The 27692-nt window shown below is 43.6% G+C and overlaps 1 protein-coding gene across 1 annotated transcript in view; it reads left to right on the plus strand.

The window, feature by feature from the left end:
* Positions 1 to 18964: 18964 nt before the first annotated feature.
* LOC143359483 (uncharacterized) overlaps positions 18965 to 27692 on the plus strand; it is an 82189-nt gene continuing 73461 nt past the window's right edge. Inside the window, exon 1 of the mRNA XM_076797423.1 lies at positions 18965 to 19302. The gene's annotated coding sequence lies outside the window, so the exon portion shown is untranslated. The remainder of the gene's footprint in view (positions 19303 to 27692) is intronic.

Consider the following 27692-nt stretch of genomic DNA (forward strand, 5'->3'; position numbering starts at 1 on the left):
CGAGCGCCAAGGGTTAACTGTCATTTACATATGACTGACACCATTTTCTTTTACTAGATTTCGGCGTTAATTAATTCGTTTTTAATTCGGTGGTAGGTAGACTAAAGATAAATTCTGTTAAGACCCAGGGTAGACCCAATCACTGTGTCTATATTAATTATACTTATTTTCAAAGCATAATGGATATTAAAAGAGAGATATTAAATTTCTTCATTAAAATCAGCAATCATATATATCTCTTTTTAAATATTGCTTCAAGTGTAATTAATATAGGCACAGTAATTGGTACCCCCCTTGAGCCCCTAACCATACAATGTACAAGAAAGTTAAAATGGCAGTGACTATAAAATTTGACTTAGTTACGGGTTCAAATGAAACATTGATTAGATTTCCTGAAACTTGAACATGTTAAATGAACGATTTTTTAAATATAAATAGAATTACGTTAGATTTTTGTTTTTATAGCTTGTTGGAGATTGAACTTGGAGGATTTATCGATGCGAATTATAATACGTGCAGTAATGATACTGTATCGATACGAATGAGAATGGACGATTCCACTCTTGGCAATCTGGTCGATAAAAGTTTTACGACGGAAAATTACCGGCAACGATTTCCGCTTGTACATTATACAAATGAACGTGCGTTCTCCGCTTTCCACGGAACGATCAGTATAGCATAGACAACATTGTTTATAACCAAATTACAGAGATAGTAAATTCGAAAATCTTCACGTTCTTATTGTCAGCCCCGCTATGCTTAAGGCGCTGTGCAAAATGAAGAAATTCTAATTCTACAAATTGCAACCGTGCACAGTGACGATTTTTAGTGGAATAAACTGTCGCGTAATGATAATGATCAGCGCGTATGATTGCCGCGAGGAAGTGTAAGGACGATCCCGGCAGACTATTATCATTCCAGGACGGGAATGCCGATTTTTCAAACGATCCCGCGATCTACTCTCCAACACATTGTAGCGGCGATCTACGGACGTGACAAACAGAGGGACTCGATCACTAACACCGGGGGATATCGGTCTTTTCCAAGAATCGAAACCGCGGTCGAAGTTGCGTGCCGATCGAGATATCGAATTTCCGGAATTAGAAGCATCAAGTCGAGTATGCTCGCGGGAGCCGAACACCCGTTTCGTTTGATCGAATGCTCGAACGCCTAAACGAACGCCCTGATTCGCCCGATACCGATCCCGCGATAATCGTTTCAGAAAATGCGAATCAGTTATGAGCAGCGGCGATTAGTTTTAACTGCGAAAAACGCGGATACCGTAACTCGTTGACCGTGTCCGTATGTTTGTCGGTATTCGTCATTTTTAGATCGGTTAATGATATATCACGATGATATTATATACTTACTTTTTGCATTTATGACATTGCATTAATGTCGATCTTCTTTCAGTTCTGCTAAAACGATTGAACGAGGAAACACATTTTCGTTTAATTTCTGTACCTTACAATTACACTGATCTTTGTGCAAAATGAAAATTATCGATTGCAAGAAACGAGGGGCGAATAGAAATGTATCTTTTGGTATAATTTTACTGAATCGATAAAAATTCTTATACTCTTTTAGTCCTTCCACTGTTCACAGTTCCAGCTACTCGTTTTGTGTCACGAATGCATAAAATCCGCAGTCTGATTAGATTGAAATTATCACATGGATGGACTGGAAGGATTCCAGTGCGAATCTTAATAATCTAAGGAAGCAGGATACCCATTACAATGTTGAAATGATAAATAACAATTTCAATCACGTGCGACTTTATCACTATCTCACAGTTCTTTGGATCAGAAGCGTACGAACGTATTTTACTTTGCATTCAACAGTATCTCATTGAACGTTTTATATTGTTCGTGGATCAAGAGTAACAGTTATTCTAAAATGCTCTACGCTAAAGATCACTGATAAAAAGTTGATTATTATCGAAACTCAAGGTAATAACATTATATAAATACATTATAATCCTTATTTGTAACCAATACGATTTTAGTCGACGAAATACTTGTTATTCCATGACTTTTTTCTGTTCGGTTACAACAGTTATGGCCACCCTGATATTTTTCAGCCGCTGTAAGTAGAAGAGGACTGCTAGTCAGCCAAAAGGGAACCGCATAGATCAACATAGAAATTCATTGAAGGAACGAGTAACGATTACCAGGAAGAGAAATTAATGCGAGATAACGTACAAGTGTCAGCCCGTCGCGGACAAAGGGCCGAAGAAACCAAGTTAACGAGAAACCGTGGTGCTCCTCGCGTTTCGCACAATCGAAACGGAGGGGGGGAAAAAAGACGTCAAGTTCGAAAGGACGAGGAGCAGGCGCCTCCCCCGTCGGCTTTCTTCCCGTTCTTTCACCGTCGAGAAATTGATTCGTCTTTCGGAGGGTGATTCTGTTTGCCAGGGGGGGAGTAGGGAGCAGGGAGAAGGGAGCGGAAGGACGACGGGGCGAAGGTTGATTACCGAATAAAAGGAGCGAGTCGGAAGCAGAGAGGAGGCCTTTGACGTGAAGTGGATGCTGAAGAGAGGCCCACGGACGCCGTCGGTGGTTTGTCCACGTGCCGCCGTTTCTGTCGCTGCTCCTTGCACCCTTCGTGTGCCAGTAATACAGGTTGCCGTTTGATTTCGACGCGTTTCCGCTCTGTTATCGTTTAAGCCGGCGTGCATGTCCGTGACAAGGGAAAAGGGCCTCTCCTTCGTTCCCTTGTTCAGCTCCGAGTAATCGTTTAACGATCGCCGCCGTGACACGGCACGCAGCGCCTAATCACGTTAAGGGCCTGTCAACAGATAAGTGATTTTCGGCGATTTTTTTCTCTCGAACACCGTGAGACTTTGTTGGAAAAATGTTTTTGCGTTTGGAAGGACACATTTCAGAGAGCACCTCACAATTTTTCTGCTTCAAGATACAGTGCCTACTCGATAATTGTCCAAAGTGACAATTATCAAAGTGACAACTATCGGCTAGAAGTTCTAGAGATCTCTCGCGAGGTATATCCCGCAGTGGAGACAGTTCTAGGACAATTATAGGCTGGATATTCGGGACATTTATCGAGTAGAGACTGTACTTATTGATTACAGAGTTATGGCTTCGCCTTTTAGGCCCTGCTAAAAGATTTTGTGAATTTTCATCCTGTTCGAATGGTCTTTGTGAATTTTCTCCTGAAAAACCGTAAGATTCAATAAAAAGATACTCTCGTGTTTGAAATAGTATATTTTGGAGCAGTACATCAAAATTTTGTTTGTTTCAAAATATTTATTAGTTGCAGAGTTATGCCCCCGTTGTAAGATATTTTGTAAATGTTGTAAGATACTCTCGTGTTTGAAATAGTATATTTTGTTTGTTTCAAAATATTTATTAGTTGCAGAGTTATGCCCCCGTTGTAAGATATTTTGTAAATGTTCATCCTGTTAGTACCTTTCGGAATTTGTTTCTGAAAAGCCTTAAACTTGATACTTGGGACCAATCTGAATGCAGATTTGGCTAATATTTGCGAGCACACTTGATGTCATTGGGGCCGAGCACTTCCGTTTGGAGGACTCGAATGAAAACTTCTTTTTAATGTCGAACAGCATTTAACTTGCTTCGTGGGGGGAGTCGGTTCGCGTGGAAAGTTTTATTACGACGAGTCTCAAGGATGTTCTGTTTATCGAGGAAGAAAATATTTCATGATGCCGGCTGTTGACACGAGGAGAGGTATTAAAGCGCAAGGAAGGGAGCGCTAGGTTCTCCAGTTAGGCGAACGGCTCTGGTATATCAACCCCTGCTTCCGTCCCTTTTTCATACGAACTTTATTGTACGCCGTGGTTTGATGAAGAGCGAGGGGGTACTCCTGCTTTCATATTTTTGGAGTCATATTTCATTTATAATCTCATCGCTCCATGTCGATGAATAATACATTCGCAATATTAAAAGAAAAAAAAAAGAAAGAAAAACGAGGGAGAGGGAGAGAGAGAGAGAGAGAGAGAGAGAGAGAGAGAGAGAGAGAAATAAACATCGATCAAGCAAGGTGAACAGTGCTCCTGCGCGATAAATCACGGCATGATCGACAGCCAGTCATCGTGTAATTCCGATGGTGGTTCGACTTTATGGTAGGAGTGTAAAATGACGCGAAATTACCAGGAGTCCGGGCGTTAGCGGGAGTAATTTCCTCGTAAACGTCGGAATGAAATAGTTACACTTGGCCGAGCGGCCAAACTCAGCCCCGGGAACAGGTAAATACACCTAATTTCGCGCGTTCTCCATTCAGGAGAACCGGAGACGAACGCTGCTGGCCGTAATTTACGAGCCGAGTTCACGGCTCTAAGCTCGGAGGCGTTGAAACGGAAAACGCACGGTTTTTCGGTGCTTCGTTTAACCAGCTCAAGCATGATCCCCAGCGTCAATGACCAAGATCATCGAGTCACGGTGCCTGTGCAAGAACATAGGTACAACGAGCACCAAAAACTGACTGCCTTCAGAAAATCCACTGTGAACAATTGAAATCAGTGTCCGCGGAAACATTTAATTGGAACTTGTAAAAATTATAAACCATCTCAATTGGTTCTTGAATCTGAACCCTTCGGAGATGTATGTCTAATCTACACATGTAAAGTTACAAACATAATTTAATTATGCACACGATCGGTAAATTTTGTTCGTTTTTCCCTTTATTTAAGACGTTGATGCACAATTTAGTTCTGTGACGAAAATATTCGTTTAAAACAATCCTCGTCCACGAGGGTTTAAAGAAAGATTCTTCTTTTTTCTGAAAATTTTTCGGTAAAAGTACACTTGTCATGCGAAAAATATAATGATATAAATTCGATGTACTTTATTGGGTTTTTGATTTTGTTCAGTGTCTAGTGAAATGGTTGTTTTTAAACAAATATCTTTTCGCTTACAGTTTTCATGTATCCAGGACAAATATATGGAACAAAATATACACACGTCCATTTTGATACGCTCTTAGTATCAATATTTGACGTGTACTTCGTTATGTCTACAGTCATCCATTTTCAGAGGGTGGAAATATTGCCTACGGTGAGGGATGGAGACCATTTTTGTGATCAAATACATCGGAAACTGTCGTAGCAAAACAATTTCTAGTACAATATTAAACGCCTTCGAATAGAGAATTTATACAGGGTGTTCAAAATTGTGGCACGAAAACTTTAATCATTTCCGGACCTATGTTAATATAACTTTTTTCAGTCTATTCCTAAAATTTTGCCCACCATTTACGAAACACCCTGTATATCCAGATGTCACTCGACAACTAATTTCTTGATAACAACGGAACAATTACTGGGTGTATAAATTATTATAATGTGAAAAATATATTTATGTGATAAAGTGGTGGTTACAGCGTTGCCGAATGTATGTACGTTTTCGATCTGTAAACGTGAATCTTTCGTAACAGAAGAAAAAATATTGATCGAGTTTTTAACATGCCAGAAACCAATCCCAGAGGTTCTTACAAAATCAGTGTAATTTAATTAATGAATCCGCAACTAGACATTTTTTCTATTATAGGGCATTATAGGGGATACTGTCTTAACCCTTTTGAATTCTAAAGATCCTAATAAATTTCGGTTTATCTGGATATGTCACAATAAAAATGAATTTCTAAACCCAGTCAAAAATCACTGTTATATGTCATATGTCACTGACGTGACACATGACAGTCATATGTGACTGACGCGGCAGTTAACGTGTTAACATTTTTCGCTACCGATTTTGAATCCCGTATAAATAACGGATTGTTGCAGCAATGGACAGTTGCACATAATATCACCGACATAAATTGAACTTTCTGGCGCGAAGCTATTCCGGTACCTAATTCGTGACGTAGCAAGAAATATTAAAACAGGGGGGTCGATTTGTCCCCCGAGAAAGGGTTAAAAGCGGAGCGAAGTTTTATCAGTGGTACCGAATGGAGTGCGATCGGACACTTAGCCAGCTCAAAGGCTTCCGTTCGGCGGAGCCTAATTTCCAGGAGCGTGCGTTGCGTAATTTCTTGAATGGTCATACAAATCGAGCGAATCGAGCCGCGTGAATGCGCCTTTGCAACTGAAACGCTTTCATCCCTTCCCCCGTCGGCGTCGAATACGTTCCAGCCGGATGACCGTCGAGCCACCGCACAGACAGATACCGATCGATGGAATTAATGAGTATACCCGCGCAATTAACGCGTGACGGGTGTCCCCGTGCCGGGGCTTCCCCTAAAATCCTGACGAGGCACCGTTCGGGAAAAACTCGGCCGAGCCGCGACCGTTCTTTCTCCTGTTCCCTTGACGATTTTTGCCGATTGAATACCGCCCGGCCTGACGTCACCTTATTCTCCTCGCACATGTCACGGGGCCGGCCCACCCCCGCGCTTATTCGGGGAAGTCCTTTTGTGATCGAGTCGCTCACGGATTAATCGGGATCAATGAGCTGATGAGACAGCTGCGAGCTAAATGGGATCCGTCGTCGCGCTTTGCGGATCAGCCCGTGGATTTTCGGACGCGTGTACGTGCCAGTTGCCATCGACGAGAATACGACGAGAATTTTCCTGGGAATTAACGGCACCCGGGGCCATCGCAGATGGTCCAAACGAAATTTTCGCGCGGGGGACAGGGGACGGCAACCGGGATGGTCTGATTGTGCGGGCGGATTTACGTGACACGACTTTTGTTCGAGTCTTGATCGATCTGTTGCTCTGCGAACGATGGGAATCCCGCAGCCACAGCTCGGCTCCTCCTGCGACGAAACTATAAAACACACAATAAAAGATAACATAATACCCACATGATATAATACCCACCACGTATCCGCGCATACACAAAACACTTTTGTGACGAACAGACTGCTGATCTTTATCCAGTTATCGGTAAGTGTAGTTTAAAAACGTTAGAAACATTAAAAGAATATAATTATATTCAATCTATTAACCCCTTGCAGTACGATTTATTTTACGGTTTCAGTGATTGAAACTTTTTTTGTAATTCGGAATTTTCTACAAAATGGAGAAAATTTATATTGATTGTATATCTATATGTTCTTCGGTGGCTGCACATTAACAGCGCTAAAATAGAATTTGATTTCGGTTTAAAGGAAATTAATAACGTATATATTTATTGGACTCTGTTCAGAATCTTCATCACGAGTATGACACGATGTTGTAGGGCAAGGGGTTAAACATATCGAGAAAGGAAATAAACTTGTATTACAGTTTGTTATAATTAGGCTGCGGATTTTATTCATTCGTGACAAAAATGGGTGGGCGTATTTTGAATCAGTGAGAACAGAAAAATTTTCAAATGCTGTCACATTATTTCTAACCTAGTAAGCATATTAAGAAAGAAAATAAATTTTGTATTTCTCTCCAGTCTGTTGCGATTCAGATAGAACATTTTCATTTTGCATAAAGACCCGCAGTCGTCTAGTGATAATTCAGGTGGAACATTTTCGTTTTGCATGAAGACCCACTAGCGATGAATAATCCCATCGCAAAGAATATTTTTCCTAGTATTGGTTATAGAGCCATTGACTAAGTAATGGGATGAGAGGCCACCCTGCAGAATTTTTTTCCTTATTTCATCCCCCGAACATCCCCTTATAAAAACCAATAAAGACACAGCAATAACAGTGTAGACGCAAGCGACGATGAACGTTCCTATTCGAATAACTAACGAGCACAGTAGTCTCCGGTAGTTATTTTTTTTTCCTTTTCCAGCGTGCCATAAATCGGCAAAAATTTCGTACAGTGTTATTGTCACCGGAAATTCGAGGCCAGACTCCGCGGACCCTCTTGTTCACCCTCGCGAACACATGACACGCGAGAGCCACCCCTTGAAATCGACGGCTCAGGTTGAGATTAAAGTCGTTTTTCATTTCGAGGGTGTTGTTTTGGCTGGTGACACTTCAGAAATGGGAGACGTCATCGGGGGAGCGAGAGGCGTAGGAAAAGTCGAGGGTCGATTTTCCAATTACGCTGGCAATTAGGATACGGAATTTTGACTGGCCGCGCGACCATTAATCCCACTCGGCCAAAAAGGATCCATTTATTTCACCCTGTACTTTACCGTTCTCTTATAATCCACCCCTTTCGCGAGTCGAGTATTTTCGTCCAGTTTTGTTCAATTTAGAGCAGTTCGTCCGATGTTGTAAGAATTTTAAGAAACATTTTGAAATGCATACCGATTTATCACGCTATTTTAACGCTCGTACGTTTCTCAGAAATAGTCGCATAAAATATCGATGATTCTCCCATTTTTGCTGTGCCCTTTAAATGAACAAAGTACGTTTCATTTATAGCGTCGCGTTTTAAAATCACAACAGAAAGAGATCGATCATTTTACAGAGTATGTAATCCTAGTGGTAAATTTTCACCCTGACGAACGTGTGAGGGTTGAAAAATTATAATAGAAGGGTGACATTTTATGTATTATATTTTTCATAAATCATCCTGATTTCATTATGTACAAACGATTTTAAACATTTTTAATACATCGGTGTCTAGCACCTGTAAAAAGTGTTTCATAGGACACTTCTATACTACATAATGACAATTCATATTGTAAATAACCTTAATTTAGTAGAAAATATGAAACATTAGACAAAAATTTAACTTATAATACAGGCGTATACATAATAACATAATGGCTTTATTAAATTTTGTGTTTGTACAGATTCTTTCGTAAATTCGAACATCTGTTTCCAAAAAATTGTCATTAAAAATCATTAGCGACCCTTTCAGTCAAGATAGCCAAGCCTATTTACTGACATTTCCTGAAACGACACACAGGGTGTCCCAAAAATGTTATATTTCGTCGAAAAGGATGATACCTGAGGTCATTTGAAATAACTTTTTCCTTTACGAAAATGTCCTCCGCGGCTCCGTTACTAAGTTATTAACTAAAAACACGGACCAATCGGAGCGCGGCAACAGTAGGTCCCGGCTGAGCGTGGCGTCACCATTGGCCGAGCCGGAATCCGTCTGCTGCAGCCGCGCTCCGATTGGTCCACGTCTTTCGCTAATAACTCCTCAACGGAGCATCGGAGAACATTTTCGCAAAGGAAAAAGTTATTCGAAATGACCTTGGGAATCAGCCTTCTTCAGGAAATAAAACTTTTTTGGGACGCTCTGTCATCGGACAAATTCTGTCATCGTTTTAAAATCACCTGCAGGGAGACCCGTGTCCTTCACAATGATTGAAATTTTCACGCTCTATCGTCGTAATAAAATCCCGGGCCAGTAATGAAATTTACGGGGTCGGCACGAGAGGACACGCGTAATCCTGTGACAGACACAAAAAGGAATCCAAGCGAAACGGCCGCCGCTGTCCCCTGATTAATGCCGATTTTATGGAATTACATTTTCCCGGAGCAGAATATTTGAAAGGAAGGCTTCCCGCGATGCTGTGTGTTAAGAGCATTCTGCGTACACACAGAGAGCGAGAGAGAGCGAGAGAGAGAGAGAGAGAGAGATAGAGAGAGAGGGAGGGAGAGAGCTCCGGATGCTTGGGCTTTAAAAGCATCATCGTCCCATACTCTCCGGCCAGCCCTAGCAACGCTATTGATTTCCTTCGTCCCCCTTGCGAGAACTATCTCGCAGAATTTACCCTCTTTCGTGGAAAAGCGTCCCGAAAGTCCATGAAACTCCGTCACGTCAGGGGACAAGACATTTGCTGCGTCTCACGAGCCGCCGTGACCGGAAGAGCCCCACGCAGATTGAAAAAATAAATGGAGCCGAGGAATTGAAACGTGCGACAAGATGTTACACCGGGTTTCGAACGGCTCGAGTTACTCTACGGTCGACCGAGACGTCGAATTTATCTATTAACCCTCGGCCGACGGACCTTCTCTTACATCTGTACGATTCACGGCGCTTAGGGCCTTTCGCAGATTCATTATTAATTTTTTTAACACGGAAACGCTATCCTGGGGGCCCTCGTGACCCCAAAATTTCTGTGCACTTAGATCAGCACGATAATTGCAAATATTAAATTTCTCCAACTTCGGTAGAACATTTGGATCAGTTATCATCATCTTTAATCATTCGCTTAAAAGTATTTTAGAAAAATTTTGGGATCTTAGAAAGTTCCCATTATACTGATCAAATATTTGAATATACTAAGTATGAAAATTTTTCGGAGATACCTACCCCCATTACTCTTTCTGTTACACCTAAAAGTTATTCGTTGAAATTAAAACTAATGTGAGTAGATGTTTACGCAATTTGCAATTTTGTCAGGTGTATTTTGAGAAAGTCGAGTCAAATAGAATTTTATTTTCAGCGGTAGTGGCCTTTGGGAAATAAATAAAAATTGCACTAAATTCTGTGAAATATCTTGAAAATTTCCAGCAGCCATAAATGCAGAAAGATCCGCAGCCTACTAACGAGCATTCGCTAAAAGTGATTAGCGCGTGTTACCTTATAAAAATTGTATTATAATTCGTGTCTGGAGTGAGCAGAGTTCGCGTATGATGAATTGTCCCATAGAATTTACCAATTAACCCTATACACAATTGACGGTAATTCGGATCGTTGTTTCCGCCGAAAGGAAATTTTCAGAGAGCCGAAAGCATTGTTGTTCGACACTGAGAAATTGTTTTTCTTTCGTGTAAGAATAATTCATGATGCGCTTCTTTCGAATGCGGTTACATTGTATCTGGCATATCTCGAGGTACTAAACACCAGGTTTGTACCCGGAAGCTTACAATCGCGTACACGTACCTTGATTAACGAACACTCCCCAATCTCGGACGCATTGAATAGCGCTTTCCCAACGATAGTACCTTTCATAGTGTATTACCGGCAGTATGTTAATCGATTTCCGCGACACGGCTTTCAGAAGCACTCGACATTCAGTGAAGTTGCGCGACAAATTACGGGTCCTCCGTTCGCAGGAAATTGTTTTAATATCATTATCACAGAGTTACGATATTTGTTCTATTAAATTTGCTAGTGAGCAGTCCAATGTTTGAAACATGTTTGAAAAATGTTTAGCTCAATTTAGGCAATTGTTCATCAATCTTTTCGCACATAATTTTAATAATTTCTCACATAATTTTAACGAATAATTTTTAGCTCAATTTAGGCAATTGTTCATCAATCTTTTCACACATAATTTTAATCGTTCGTCTCGATCGAGCTTCTCTTAGTTAAACAACTTTCAATTAGATTTAATCGCCAGCTGAGTAATAATGAAATGAAATTATCGTAGTAAGAGTAATAGAATATGTTGGAGAATAATATAAAGTATAATGAAGAAGAAAATTATTTGTAAGATTAAAGACACTGGGCTCGAAAGGTCATTGCAACTGCTCATTGACACAGATAATAAAGATACTGTTACATCTGTGAACGATCACATTTGAATAAGGCAATCGTAGCACCTTGCTTTTCCCCGTTACCTTTACAAGTTCCTATTCAATGTAAAAAGAAGTTAATGAAAATTACAATACGTTTGCGTGGCTCTTCCCAGATTCATTAATACCTCTCTGATTAATACCGGCTGATCCTTCATTTGAATATGGCAGTTTACGGTAATGACTGAATACAGTTATTAATTGCCATTATTAGATCACCGTTTTTAAATTAATTGCTACCGGCAAGTGAGAAAGTTCTCAGAATTTAGCGGTGTTATTGATGTAATCAGCCAAGCGATTAGGTAGCCGAGCGTTCAAACAAACATTCTATGAAAAGCGGCAAAGAGATCCAGAAAAATCCCGAGAAGCCTAGTCTTGAGTAAACTGTGGTATTTGTAGATCGCCGGCGCACTGTGATCCAGATCGAGGAATTAGGCTGCTTATTTGATAAAAAAGCAACTTGCTCGTATCGATGTTTATCGAATGTACGTTGCTTCTTATATGTCTATGACGATGATTAATGAAAATACTAGTAATTCTACGTCGCATAAAAATTATAACATTCTCAAAATATCCTTTGTTAATTGACGATATTACTCTTCAGTCCAGCTTCCTGTTCTCAGAATAAGGACATTTCCTGTCACTAATCTGTGTCTGTAATCAAACGAGGTATATTTATCCTCGAACTGGAAATACCGCATACTATTGAATATCTCAAAATAAACACGCGACATTGCACAATCATTTGTCAGAACGATAATGCAATAATAAAATCAAAACCAATACCTGGTGTTCCCTTTTAACAACAATCCCCGTAACGTTGTAGTAATAATGCAAATCAAGTCTTTCAACCATTTCCCAGCGTATTAACAAAAATGACACTGTTAATGATAAAAAGCAATATTCATCAGTAAGAGTGATCATTTTCAATAAGAATATTAATATTATCTTATTTGAATCTTGTCGAACACAGCGTATATTCGGACAAGTTAGTAACACTATCCTTCAACCAGATAAATGCCATCGAAAAGCAACAATTTAAGAGTTATTTATAGATTGCGGATTTTTATGCAAAATAAAATTGGATGCATCAACTGCCAGACATAGGAACCTGTTTGGATTCCTGTTTGGAATTCATTTCTCCCTTTACCGGTTTCATGAAATCATGAGAAACGTGTAAACATTCTTAAATGATTTAATCTTTCCACCGTTTAAAAACGTACCTGCCGATCTCTACCATAAATGCATAAAATCCGCAGTCTGGTTATTTCTGAGGAAGTTATGTATTCCCACACAAGAGTGCTTTCAATAAAAATTTATGTCCTCGCAGCAATCAAGTTACTGCAGCTAAAACACCATTAAAAAAAAAAAGATTCAGAAGGCACTAAAAACTCGCGAAACAGCTTCCATAATTTCTTTTTCTAAAAAGTAGTTATCCTAAGTTGTTTATGCTTTCATCAAGATCTTAAGTGCCTTTATCCGAAAATGGAGAATCTATTATAACACTGCGACTTCTTCGGGGGTAATCGAAAATTCAGTTGATTACCGAGCGCGCAGCACCGAACAATAAATATTCCGCCGATCGTTCGGTGTCGACGAGATTTCGGATCGATAATATTCTCGGGCAACATAGTGAGCGACGTTCGGTCGCGGGGAATGCTGTTCGCAGACGCGTGAAACGTCGCGTCGCGTCGCAAGGTCGGTCGTCAACTCGCCGTGATCGCCGCCATGTCGGTGCACTTGGCGCGAAAAGTGGCGTGCTGGAGTGGTGCACTTGCACTTGTTTAAGTTGCATTCACGGTTGCTTAATGCGCCACCCACGCGTTTCGGTTAAATCACTCCTCGGGCCGCGTTACGTCACAGCTTTACGGGGGATTGCACTGCTAAACCTCGAGATCCCAGCGACCAGACGAGCTCTTAAACGCCTCTGTTTCCGGATTTTACCTTGGCTGACACATGCACCTACACGCGAGACACCTGCACCCTGCTGGAGAAAATAATACTGCTGGTTACACTATTTTTAATTGTTCCGTAATCAATCTATCCTGTCAGGACGTTGAACCGTCCTCCGACTCTTTAGAATTCGTTTAAACTAAGTCTCCTATTCATTCTTTAACTCCCTGCGGATTGAGTGCATTCACAACAAAAATAGGAAGGTGAAAAACGAAACACTATCAATGTCAAAAGATTTTAAAAAATTCGAAAATTGTTCCGTAATCAATCTATCCTGTCAGGACGTTGAACCGTTCTCTGACTCTTTAGAATTCGTCTAAACTATGTCTCCTATTCATTCTCCAAGTCCCTGCGGATTGACTGCATTCGCAACAAAAATAGGAAGGTGAAAAATGAAACAGTAACAATGTCAAAAGATTTTCAAAAATTCGAAAATAAAAAAAACCATCTCCTGTTCCTTGCCATCGATGCACAGCATTTCTATTTCGCGTAAATATCCGCAGTCTATTTATGTGAACAACCAAAATGTTCTATGATACTCAATGATCCACTTTATAGTTTCACTGCATATATGTATGCCTCGAATGTAAATTAATCAGTGTTCATAAAAAAAAAAGTAAATAATTTTGCTGTTTGTCAGCCGAAATGTTTAAAGAGCTATAAGAACAAATTGAAACTGGATACCCAGGGATTCTGCCTGATTATTGATATAAAATCTAAAGCGCTAGAGACGGTACATAACCTAAAAAATCTGCTATACACTCGATTATTCCGACTCGCTTCTGTCGTAACAATGAGACCTAGAGACGCCATAAACTTTCTCGAAAAAAGAAATCATCAAAACGATCGTGTGCTGTCCGTTCGAACGAACCTCAGAGACGCCCAGCGACTTCCGGTCGCCGGCGAAAGTCCCTCGGCCATCGTTCCACGGCGGAATCGTTCGTCCAAGGGTAAAGTCAAGCGAGTCCACGCGATCCGGTCCGAAAGTCGTCCGGTAAAACCGATCGATCGTGAACTTGCCGCAAGGCTGAGGTCATCGAAGGCCCGGCCTTGACCTGCGGAAGAGTCACGTAACGATGGACTTGGCCGCGAAAGAGGAAGAAGGAAGCGGCGTCGACGACCTCGACGAAGGCAGCAACGATGGGGAGAAAGTGTAACCGATCCCAAGAGCTCGAAATCGAAAGTAATTTCCTCCATCCCGCTCTTTCTCCTTTCTCCGTTCCGTGAGAAGGAGAGGCCGACGACGAACGATTCTTTCTCCCGTGCACGGTCTGCGGATCCAGGTCAAGTTCACCGAGTCTTGTCCAAGACCTCTCTTTCTAGCCTGTCTCCTCTCCTCTGATCTCTCGTTTTCCCTCCGGATCATTTTCCGCGAAACGATCTCCGGCCGCGAGGAGGCGTCCTCCTCAGGATCAGAGTTCCTAGTTTCTCTCCCGGGTTTCTGGGCTGGATTAGATCTGAACCAGATTTTTCACTAGATCCTGAGAAATTTCAAACTTCCCGAGAGCCTTAGCAGTGAGAACTGTCAAGGCTCTAGGGTGTAAACCGTGTCCTGGGGGATTTATTTACTCTCTCCCCGATTTTTTAATTATTCAGCTGACCAATTGGATCTCCGGTCGCAAGGAGGCGTCCTCCTCAGGATCAGGATTCCTAGTTTCTTTCCCGGGTTTCTGGACTGGGTTAGATCTGAACTAGATTTTTCACTAGATCCTGCCAGATTTCAAGCTCTCAAGCTTAACAGTGAGAACTGTCAAGGCTCTGGGGTGCAAACCGTGTCCTGGGGGATTTATTTACTCTCTCCCCGATTTTCTAATTATTCAGCTGACCAATTAAACATGTTCTTCGATTAATAAATAAGCGCGAGTAATAAAGTGAGGAATAAAGTGAGCGTGGGTGATAAGGTGAGTAATAAATATAGCTCGCATCAGTATTCGACCCCGCGGTGTAGCTAGGACACGACCCACACCCGAAAGCCCTAACAGTGAGATTCTTCCTCCACGGTGCTGAAGGTCAAGTTCACTGTCTTCTCTCTTCCCAGCTTGCGTTCTCTGGTCTCTCGTTTTCCCCGGTTGTTTGCCTGGGTTTTTCCTGGGGGCGTCGCGACGATTTCGCCGGTCGAGCAGTCGCGTGATTATGTCAGTGTGAACGGCAATGCGAGCAAACGAACAGGCCAGGTAAGAGTTACGTCGGCTCGCCGCGGTTCGCTGAACCGAATTCTCTTCTCCCCGCCCCATCTGCCCGGCGAACTAAACCGAACCAAGGTGAACCCAGGTGGAAACGACGTCTCGAATATCCGCAGGACACCGGCCCAGAAGAGATCCTACGCGACGTTGCTTTACGGCCGCAGGTACGAACCTCTTCTTCGCCAAGAACCACCAGCACCACCACCAACGGCCGATGGACTTGCTCGCGTCGCGAATATATTAGAAGACCTGCACGCAGCCTCCTCCTTTCGGATGTGCGTGGCCGCGACGCGTGGAATCGAGAAGATGGAGGTGTCAAGTGGCTTCCCCCGGGATCGTGAAAGCCGATTCATACAGGACGAGATTAACGATGAAATCGAAGCCGTCGAACCGGCGCGGCGCGGCGCGGCGTGCCGGCTACGCCTTGACATTTCGAAACGGGAATTTTCTGATTCGAAATCGTTTTTCTTCGGAAGATGATTCATCCGCCGCTACTTGGAATCGCGATGATTTGCGTGATTTTTAATGTAGAACGATAGCGAGAATTGTTTTCGTGTCGGCGATCTCGATTTGTTTGTTACCTGGTACGGAGATTACTGTTTAACAATGCTGCCTCTGATTTGCGTGATTCATTGTAGGACCATAAGCGAGAATTGTTTTTGCGTTGACGATACTGCTCTTGATTAGTTTGCGTGGTGCCATATGCAATCATAATCTCATTATTCGATTAACGTGTCGACTGTCGAATAACGATTTATCGCCACTGGCTGAAATTGCGAAGTGTGATTGTTCTAATCTATAGATTTCGAAGAATGTTAGATATGCAATTTGAATTTTTTGCGCTCGGAGACTCGTTTTGAGTCACGGTGTCAGCCCGTGTCAGGTGTGACCCTGATTTTATGAAAGAAAAATTTTAGATCGTGTAGATATCATGTTCCTCCTTTTTGGTATTAGAATTGTTAACAAGTCTGTTTGACCCCTTAGAGATTGCACTTCGAGTTTCTCGTGCAGCAGAATGCTTGTCAGTTAACCGATTCGATTTCTACAATATGTCGTTAGTGGCTTAAGTGAAAACTAATTTCAGTAATTTAATCCCCTTTTGTAGTGATAACGACAGTTCTATATTCACGAAGGCAGCCTAGATAACAGAATTCTATATTCATGAAGACGAGAAATATAGAATTTTGTAGAACTAAAGTACCATTAAACGTTACACAGGCATTCAGAATGCATAAATTATTTTAAACCTTCGGTATTTAAGATAGAGTATTCAGTATTTATAATTTAAAATATAAACGCACGTATCCAAGAAGTAGCCGTTGAAAGAGGTTTTGTGGTATTTCCAGGGAAATGTACAAAATTGTTAAAGAAAATCTAGTGAATGGGTGCCTTAATGAACTCATACAAGGATTTTCACAAAGAATAAACATGAAGTATTAATATTATAAAATGGTCATTGATTACTAGATATATCATACAAGCTAGCAAAAATGTCGAAGAAGCTCGACGGGAAATAATTAACCTAAAAATCGGATTTTTCTCAAATTATTGAGTCGTAACACAAATTCGCTCGGTTACGTTCAATGTATACAAAAATACAATATAAAATCGTCGACTATAAGCAGTTTTTATTCACTCACGCCCAATAAAATTGCCCAGCTCTCCCCTCGATAACGGTAAATTAAAATAGAAAGTACATTGAAACTAGCAAATTTGCGTATACGGCCATTTTCCTATCGCTGAAACGAAGGAGAAATGGTCCCAAATTCTCGGAACTCGAAAATTTCGCGGTATTCTAGAAAAGTCCCGCCAGCCATGTAGCGAAGGTTAAAACTAGGAAGCAAACAAGCAAATTCCCCTAACAGAGATCGATCCATCGGCGGTGGAAGGTTCGAGGAATGGACCCTGACCGGTGACATTCCAAGAAACCCCGAGCTCGTTTCGATCCGCCTGGAGATCCGATCCATGGAATCGGCGTGTCCCGCCGCGCGTCCATCGACGCGATAGTGAGTCAGCGAATTAGGCGACCAACGGCATTTCCCAATCCCGCGGACAAGCATCTCGAGCTGCCGGATAGACCTTAACATAATTTCGACATTGTCCCGGGGCAATGGTGTAGGACACGCCGCGAATGAATCATGCTCGAGAACGTGTACCTGGAGGCTACCCTGCGCAATGCACTTTCGTCTAAACGAGACGGACACCAGGATCCGAGGTTTCAACATCTAAAATTCGCGTTAACCCCTTGCACTGTAAAATTCTCGACGATAAATTCTAAGCGCCGAGATCGAACACGCTGCTCGTGCGGAGACGCCGTATATTCGCAAAAGAAATATCGATCGCATGTAGCGAGCAAGAATCTCCACAATTTCTTTCTCCTACACAATATTCCCCCGATTCGGAGTTAATCGTTTTTCTCGCAAAGAATTCTGTAAGGACAAAGAAGTTCTGATCACTGTAACCGTCGCGAGGGGTATCGAAGTCACCAGGGAGGATCGACCGAGGATCTCGGTGCCCGATCGGGACCGGTCGCGAACAGCTCGAGGTGTCCAGGATCCAGCGAGCCCGCTCTGAAAACGGATGCGCACGCACCGACGTACGGAGCGCGAATGCGCGCCTCCTGCTCGCTAGGGCCTCTCTCGGGGCTCCGGGGGTCTGCGGCGCACCGTCGATTGCGCATCGGATCGGTTGCTCTCGCACCGGCTCTCCACGGTGACTCTTCCTCGTCCTGATCCGAAGCGACCCTCGAACAACTCTCCGGACCGATATGCAACAACGGCAAAACCGAACGAATCCTCTTCGGAACGTATCGAACCGGAATACCTAAGACGCGTCCTACAAATTCCCGTCTGGGATTCCGGCGACGAAACAGTCCCGCAAAAATCAAACAAAAATAAGAACGGAACGAAGAAGAAGAAGAAGCCCGAGAGAGTCCTGCGGAGGGCCCGGTGGTTGAATTACCCGAGTTGTTAGCAGAGAGAAAGAGAGAGAGAGAGAGAGAAAGAGAGGGAGATGGAAAAGGGAGAAGAAACGCGCGGAAGGGAGGGAACAGGGGAGAGACAGAGAAGGGAGAAGGGCGCAGGGGAGGGGAAGAAGATGAGCGTAAGAGAGAGAGAGGGGGGAGAGAGGATGACAGGAGAGGAAGAGAGCATGGTCCGGCGTAGCCGGCGGGCACACATCGGCTCCTCTCCCTCGCCAATCGGCGCGCGCGGCGTGGGGCGGGTTTGAGGTAGGGGGCCGCACGACGCACAGCGGTGGTGGCGGTGGCGTGCTGCGGCGGCGGCGGCGGCGGTGGCGGCGGCGCGGCTGCCAAGGTATTTAAGGTACCGTGAACCGGCGGCGCACGAGTAGTTCACTTCTGTTCGGTGCGGTGTCGCGGTGAATTTTCAGGGGACGGGATCGAAAGAGAGACACAGCAAAGAAGGGACTCCGGGATACATACATATATATATACCGAACGGACGAGTAACGCACGCACACACGCTCTGAACCTCGCACCACCTATGAGGGTGCGAGAGAGGAGCCGGACAGACTAAACGAAAGATCGTTTTCGGTGCGCCGTGTCTCCGCCGATCTCGATCGCGACACTGTTTCTCGAAGTGTGAGACCGGAGAACGGATTCGCGACACGGGTGTCCGTTATCGGTATTTCCTCTTTTTTTTTCTTTTTCTGCCGTTTTGAAATATATATATATATACATATATATATATATATATCTCTCTCGACCGCGACCGATCGTGTGTAACCCGGCCGGAGAACACGTCGTTGGAGAAGAGAGAGGATCATCAGGGTCGTCCGTCGTCGACGACCGTCCTGGATAGGTAAGTCCTATAACCAAAAACAAAACAAAAAAAAACCGAAACCAAGTGAGGATACTCCGCTATGAACCCGGTGAATTCTTGAAAACGAGGGTGGACTAGTGACGCGCACGCACGTACGTACGCACGCACGCACGCACGCACGCACGCAAGCACCGCACGCACGCAGTCACGTATACTGGTGATACCAAGTGATCAAGATCAGTGATTCTGTTGCACGGTGCACGTTGCTGCCGCTCTTCTTCTTCCTCTGTTGCGGCTCCGCGCCGTTAGTCCCCGTGGATTTTATGGACTGTGATTATGTATGTGCCTCGCCGCGGGATATACACCTCGATCTGAAAAAGTGTTCTCTCATCGGAACTATGTGCAAGTAGAGAGAAAGAGAGAGAGAGAGAGAGAGAGAGACAGAGAGAGGAGATCTTTACGGATCCGTCGGTTAAACCCGCGTGCCATGTAGCCGTTCCCTCGGACTTACACCTGTTACGCGCGGTACTACCTCTTCGAGGCTTCGACCACGAAATGAAACGCGTTCAGTGGATCGCGAAGAACCTCGGGCGCTCCGTCTCGAACGCGGCGAGTATCGTTAGCTCGTCGGTCACGCGAACATGGACCCGGTCGGTCGGTCGGGCCCCGAGAAACCGAGTCAAAGAGGAGAGGGCCCGGGCCTAAATAATTCAAGGCGGCGTACAATAGGTATGCGTGTCGACTTGCGGCCCGCGAAGGCTAGTCGGCCGCCGCGGCACGAACGCTTCGTACAATTAAGAGACAGTGTCTGAATACCAACGAGAAAACTATCGGTAACGACCGTGTATTCGGAAATTGTTCGAAGAATAGGACCCGGTCGACTTCGTGGAGGGGGACACAAAAATTGTTCGGGAGTCTGGTGGATTATGCGAGGCGCTCGATCCCCCCTCGATCGTTCCAAACAAAAGGCGAACAGCCGAAATTGTATCGATTTTCCCGTGACTGGCCCCCCTGAGCCGGAATATAAAGCAGGGTCCACCGCGGCGGGACGCGCGCACGCCGACATAATGAGTCAGAAAGGCATTCCGAGGCACCGGGGAATAATGGATCGTTCCCGTGAGCGACCCGGGCCCCACGGAGAACACGGAGAAATGTGAGCCCACGGGGCCCGTTGTTGTTCGACCCCCTTTGTGTCCCGCAAGAACCCGCGAACCGTTCCTCCTCCGTCACGGGGACGGCTGACGCGCGGCGCCCGATCGAGCGTCGAACTCCCGCGGTGAATCGAATTCTTTCGCCGGGCCGAAACGACCATCGAACGATCGTGATCCATCCGGGGTGATGTTCGTCGCTCGGTCGTTCCCTTCGTCGCGCCGAGTCGCGGAGAGCCGCGGAGAGAACAGAATAGGAGAGGGAGAACGAATTTGTCACGGTCGAAGTACCGTGGAGAAGTCGCGATTGCATTACGATCTATGATCACGACGTCGGGACGAGCGTGTGTGCGGGAATCACCCTCGCCAGGAAACGCCGCGCTTTTCTAATCAACGGTGCGCCAGCACACCTACGGGCCCTCGCAGTCGCCACGACCAATTAATTATGCGACCGCTAATTATCCCGGCGAACCCGGTGTTTCTATTTCACGCGGCAAGGAATGCTCGCGAGGAGTCGATAACCCTGTCGGAACTCTTGCCGAGTGGCAGAAACCTGGCGCTCTCGTCGAGCTCTCGGAGATCGCTGGAGAATAGAGTGACCCACCTTCTTGATCATCGGAAGGGAAATTTTTGTCAATCGAACTTTCGAACTCGATCGTTTATCCAATTACGGGGATTTCCCTTCTGGTGATCCCTAAACGGGGGAGAAAGGGTTTCTCAAAGTTGCGGAGCTAGAGTTGAGCCAAGCAATTGATTCTTCAGGGGGGCAGCCGGTACTAACTATTGCACTAAATATTGTAGTAGTATTGACAATCGAACTCGGATCGTTTATCCAATTACGGAGATTTCCCTTCTGGTGATCCCTAAACGGGGGAGAAAGGGTTTCTCAAAGTTGCGGAGCTAGACTTGAGCCGAGCAATTGACTCTTCAGGGAGGTAGCCGGTACCAACTATTGTACTAAATATTGTAGTAGTATTGTCAATCGAACTCGGATCGTTTATCCAATTACGGAGATTTCCCTTCTGGTGGTCCCTAAACGGGGGAGAAAGGGTTTCTCAAAGTTGCGGAGCTAGAGTTGAGCCAAGCAATTGGCTCTTCAAGGGGGGTAGCCGGTACTAACTATTGTACTAAATATTGTAGTAGTATTGTTAATCGAACTTTCGAACTCGGATCGTTTATCCAATTAGGAAGATTTCTCTTCTGATGATCCCTAAACGGGGGAGAAAGGGTTTCTCAAAGTTGCGGAGCTAGAGTTGAGCCAAGCAATTGACTCTTCTTCAAGGGGGGGTAGCTAACTCTATCTACAGAAAGATGTATAGCAACCGTATTGTAGCGGTATTCTGATCTACGAGGCTTCGGAAATTGAGTTTGAAGAAAATGGCACTCGAGTCCTACAGCTCCGGGCACCGGCGGCTAGAAATCGGGTTCGAAGGTTCGCAGACACGATTCGCTCAAGGACATTCATTCTCGATTTGCTACGTAGAATTATCCGGGCGGCGCGGCGGTGTGTAATAAGCTTCGGTACGGTTTCGCGCGCCCTTTAGTCGCCGGTTGGCAGCGTGGAATGGTTTATCATTGGCAAGAAAACGTCTCGAAACGAGACGGGCTCTCTGCTCCGCGGCGGTTACCACCGGGCACCCATTTGCATGCGTGTTTCCTTCATCCTTGCGCACACAATACTTGCTGATTACCCGGCTTCTTGCATACGGTTCACCCGGCTAATTGCTAATTACTAAACGCTAATTACCGAGACCGTCTTCTGGCCGTGTGCTCCGACGGACAACACACACCGGGGGAGAAGGCTCTCCTCGGTGGCTCGTTAGACGCGCGGCGACGAAAATGAAATAAAGTAATGGAGTGTAAGTAAGAAGCGGAGACCCGCGAGCAATCACCGTGGAGAATCGATCCGACGCTCGATCGCGATCCATCGAGGAAGAAAGGGGACAGATTTTTACATAACCTCCACCGCTTTCGTTCGAACCGACGCGAGACACTCGAAAATCAAATACATACTTGAAAATAAGAAAAGCAAATGTGCAAACAGCAGCTCGCTGTCGTGCAAGCTTCTTTTCGAAAGAGACATTCGATCCTTTCAACTTCTTATTTTAACTGCTATAGTCTCGTCTCAGTGCGTGATTGACTATGAAAACTATTCTTGCCCAAGTACCTTCGTACGAGAGGATGCTATTAAAAATTCTTACATGGAATACAATTGCGTGCAGATCCGCAGTCTGCAAGCTTCTTTTCGAAAAAGACATTCGAAATGAACTTCGAATTTGAACTTCTTATTTTAGCTGCATCGACACGTCTCTGTGCACGGTTGACTATGAAAAATATTGTTGCCCAAGTTCATACGAATGGATACAATTAAAAATCCCTACATGGAATGCAATTCCGTATAGATGTCTACATTTCATAAAAATTAGTTGAGTTTCACATCACAGTGAGGGAAGAGTGTGCAATCATCGTAATACGATCTGTGGACATATTCGAACACGTAGGGATCTTCATAAACGTCTTCATCTTCGGAAGTACATCACGGATTTGATGCACTCAAGAAAGAATTTTTTAAATTATTTAGGGAAGAAGGACATTTCTAGGGCTTCTGTGCTTGCTTTGCAACAGGCGCAGACAATTTTATTTTTGCATAATGCTATAATAACGCTGCTGAAAGTGCACCGGAACTTGTTTAAAAATTGCTGTAAAGGCATATCGTGGTGAAAAACGATTCTAGAACACGTTCTTTGAATGTTTGAATCGAAAGTAGAACTTCTCCGCCATTACCGTCGGCTAATTGTATTTTTCGTCGGTCGATGAAATTTTTGTTGGAGCAAAGGGTTATCGCGGGTAGTTAGTTCGATTCCGCGAGGCCTGAAAACGGTGTCGCAGAACTTGTTGGCACGACACGCGATCGGCAATGGCGTGCAGGGGATTCCCCGCCGCGGATCTGCTCGTTCCTGCAAAAGTTGCTCGGCGAGCAAACGATGCATGCAGGAGCCGGCCGATTAGCGTCGACGATTTCGTGAATCAAGCGACCAAAAATATAAACCGGCGCCGCATTATCGCAGTGAAAGTATACTACAGGCCGCGAGGGGGATCTCGTTGGGCAAGAAATTATTCGTCGTCGTGGTGTTACAAATATGTATGTGCGTGTCCGCGGCTCTCCGCGTTCGGTTCCTTCGCTCGGCCGACCGTTTTGGATCACGTAGGCTCGCACGAAACGGTAAAAACCGAGAGATGACACGAATTCGAGTCGCGTGACCGCCTCTTTCTTCTTCGGCCCTAAACGGACCGACTTCGACGTCGCCGCCGTCGTGTCGAAAACACCTTGATCGTTTCCCGAAATTCCCCTTGTTTGTCTCATTTTTTAAAAAAATTCCCTGCAATTTGGATGTTCGACAGGTTTGAATGACAGGACGATTATGCTCTGCTCGATTCTGTTGCGAATTCTTTCGGGTGATTCTCCTGTTTGGTGTTCCCGAGTTCATTCAGAGATTTGTGAATCTTGTTCGCCGAAGTTGTGGCAGAAGTTCACAGCGGGACTCCGAGTTCTGGAATTCGTTATTAATCTTTGTTTAATGGGAGGGATTAATCTGGTGCGGTTCGCTCGGTCGCGTATCTGTCTTCGTCAGCGATAACGTCACGCCATCTTGCCGACGAGTTTTGAATACCTTCACGGAAGGACTCCAGTTTTATCGCGTTATTTGGATTCCCAGATCCGGAATCTCTGACAGAGATTTATGGATTTAATATATCCCACGTTCCATTTATTTCGTCTTTATCCCAGCGTTTCAGCCGGACATTCAAATTATGCGAGACGATAATGGAGTTCATACCGAACGAAGGCCAGTACTTACGTTGCGGAGATATTTTCGTAACGATATTCATAGACATTTTGTGCACTCTTAGCATAGATAATTCTTCGAAATTCCGTATAGGTAATAGTTCAGTGCACAGGGCTTGTTAGTTTATTTGACCAGTAAAATCCTTAACACCAAACCTACCAAGCGTTAACGGTATCCGGGTAAATATTGTCTTATAAAATTTATAGTACCTTATAGTAATTTTCAATATATTAAACGCTCGGGCAAGGAAATTCCACTATTTTCCATAAATGAATTTTTGTGGTTTCAGTAATTGTAAAATATAATACCGATAATTTTGACCGTGGTAGGTTCGGCGTTGAAGTCGTCAGCATTCCAGTTTACGCGGACTGCTTCGCAAAATTTGCATTTGCATGAATTCTATTGAGCATCAAGTTAGTCGAATAGTGCTAAATGTTGAATAGAATTTTCGTCGGAGCGTAGAATCCGAAGCGCGGCGATCATTGTGTCAGAAGGTGTCAACGAACGTGACCCGTTACACCTGTGTCGCGGTACGAAGGTGTACCCTTTTGAGCGTCGAACTATTTAAAACCCGTCGTGTATCAAAAGAGAGGGCTCTCGTTCCATCGACGTGCCACATAACGTTTCAAAAAGGAAGACTTCCTCGTCGGACACCGGCCCGGCCGCTATTGGAAAACAGCTATTAAAAATATCGAGCACGGAGTCTCGGCCCACCGACCCGTGAAATTCAGTATTCACCGTATACCGGGGAAGCTCGAAAAAAGCCAATCAATTATTCATTCCCGGTAAACGTTGACGGTCGACAATTCCAATGATCCTGACGGATTTCCCCTTGCGCTTCGGCGAATTCGCCGTCATTAGAAACGAGCATTTCTTCCCGGTCGTCTATATATTCTGATCCACTCCGTCCGCCATGTTGGATACAGTCCATTATTCAAAAGCAGCGAAACAAGTTAGCTAAAAGGAACCGTTCAACTATGATAACTCCAAATGAAAAATTTCCTTCAATCAAGCACAATCATCAAGGCCTATACCGTACTTTTAATAATAGTGAAATAGTTTTTATAATAAATGAAATAGTTTTAATAACAGTACAATTATTTAGGTTGATGAGCTGCATGACAGAATATTATTTTAGCAGTTTCTTAAAATACTGAAAACATTTTCCTGAGATTAGATTATGCATCGTAACTAGATTTTTATGCCGAAGAAGTTGTGAAACATGAAACGGTGTGAATAATTGGAAAAATCTAATAACACTGTTGCGTTGTTTCCAACGTATCAAGGTCATTGAGGGATTAAATTAAGTTTTAATTTAATTACTGCTTCCCACAATCGACGCAGAGTATTTTCAATTCGCATGTCTAATCGTACCGTTAAATAACGAACACAATGAACAATATGCACTGATATTTTATTATGTACATAATTAAATTCAGGAATTATATACGTACTTTTGATGATGTCGATATGGAGACAAATTTGACTACAGTTATTATTTAGTTTAAGAAAATTATAGAAACGATATGATACACTGGGGATTGTAGGCGTTTATAACAAAAGTAGTTAGACATAAAACAGTAACATTAGAGCATCCTAATATTCGTTTCAGTTTATTAAAACTATTAAGAGATAAAGTAGATTTGTGTCCAGCAGAAAATTTGCATTTCTCTTAATAATTTCAGTACAGTTCTTATTTAGTTGAATACAATTGTAGAAAAGGTATGATAGACTGAGGATTTTTGGCATTTATAACAAAAATGGTTGGATATAAAGCAGTAACAATAATATTTGCTTTAGTTTATTAAAATTATTGAGAGACGAGGTAGATTTGTATCTAACAGAAAATTTGCATTTCTCTTAATAATTTTAATGCAGTTCTCATTTACTTTAATACAATTCTAGAAAACGTATGATAGACTGGGCATTTTAGGCGTTTACAACAAAAATTAGATATAAAGCAGTAACAATAATGCTCGTTTAAGTTGATTAAAACGATTGAGAGACGAAGTAGATTAGTATCGAGCAGAAAATTTGCATTCCGCATGAAAATCTAGATGCGTCCGGTGCCGTCTAAGAATAGGACATAGACAGACGGCTGAATGATTGAATGGTACAATGATTTTTCCATCACGTAGCCCATCAACGGAAATCTAGCGTCGCGCACGGCTCCCGTGGGAAGATGTTCGGCCGCCAATCAACGTGTTAAATATTGATAAAAGCTTGCGTGACAGCTTAAGGTGGCATTTGCTATACAAGATGGCACCCGAATAGAATACCAATCGTTCGAAACTGGTTGCCTAGGCACCGGGGCGGTGCGATTCGCACGGAGTTTGCGGTACCGTCGCGATAACGTTTCTAATATTCCGGACACGGCGTTCCTCTGCGCCGAGTGCTAATTCAACGTCACTGGTCTCGGTGGCGACACGAACGCCGAATCTCCGAAATACAATTCGTCCACGTTCCTCCCACGATTATCTCGGAATTCGGATACGATTCGCGGGACGTGAATGAACGAGAACCGTACGTACAGAATTCGAAGAGTCCGGTCGTTGACTCGCTCGAAGGATGAACGCCGGAATAGAAACGTTCGATAATCTCGTCGTGGAGCCAAGCGCCACGAGTCGTCACGAAAAACGAAAGAATATCGATTTTACGTCCGGTTTTGCGCCGGATCACTCCGAGCGTGCCGGTGCAACTTCGAGGAACCAGTTCGATTGTAATCGTCGACGCGTGTCAGAGATTCTCATTGGAAATTACTGCCGACGTCCCAGTTGTTTGTTCGATCGCGAAATTATTTAATAGAGCGGCCACTGCATCCGAGTTTATTCTCGGTGACAGTTTTCATTTTTAAGCAGGTTGTAACTCACTTGTCCGGAAAGGCGTGGTCAGCGGTCAAAGTATTTTCGTACCATTTAAATCTCACGTATTTGTTCCCTTCATTTTCTTGGACAATTTAGTTGCAACATTTAATAATCAGATTCCCAACATTGGAGCTGTCTGGGGTACTTCGTGTCCTTAACACTAGGTTTACGGGGCATTAAAAGTAAGAGGAATGTGTCTATCCAAGTTTTTAGCCATTTTTTAAATAATATATGCCTAAGGAACTAAGTTTCTTGAGTAATTCCACATAGATGGATCTTCTCAAACACAATAATCGTAAATTAAAAATATTAGAATCCGTCATTTTGACGGGTCCCGTAAACCTAGTGTTAAGGTACCTGAAATTACCATTTTTAGTAGAATGGTACTTTAATGGTACTTTGGAAAATAGCGAGAATTTTTTTTTTTTAAATGGTACCATAACCCGGATGCACTTAGAAACGTTTCAAACTGGAATGTAACATAATTCAACAGTCAGTAAAAATAAAATTCAAATGATTAGAAATATAAATAAATGATTAGAATTGAATGGTTGAAGAAGAAGAGTTTTCAG

The sequence above is a fragment of the Halictus rubicundus genome, chromosome 12 (assembly GCF_050948215.1).
Source record: "Halictus rubicundus isolate RS-2024b chromosome 12, iyHalRubi1_principal, whole genome shotgun sequence".
NCBI classification, from domain to species: Eukaryota; Metazoa; Arthropoda; class Insecta; order Hymenoptera; family Halictidae; genus Halictus; species Halictus rubicundus.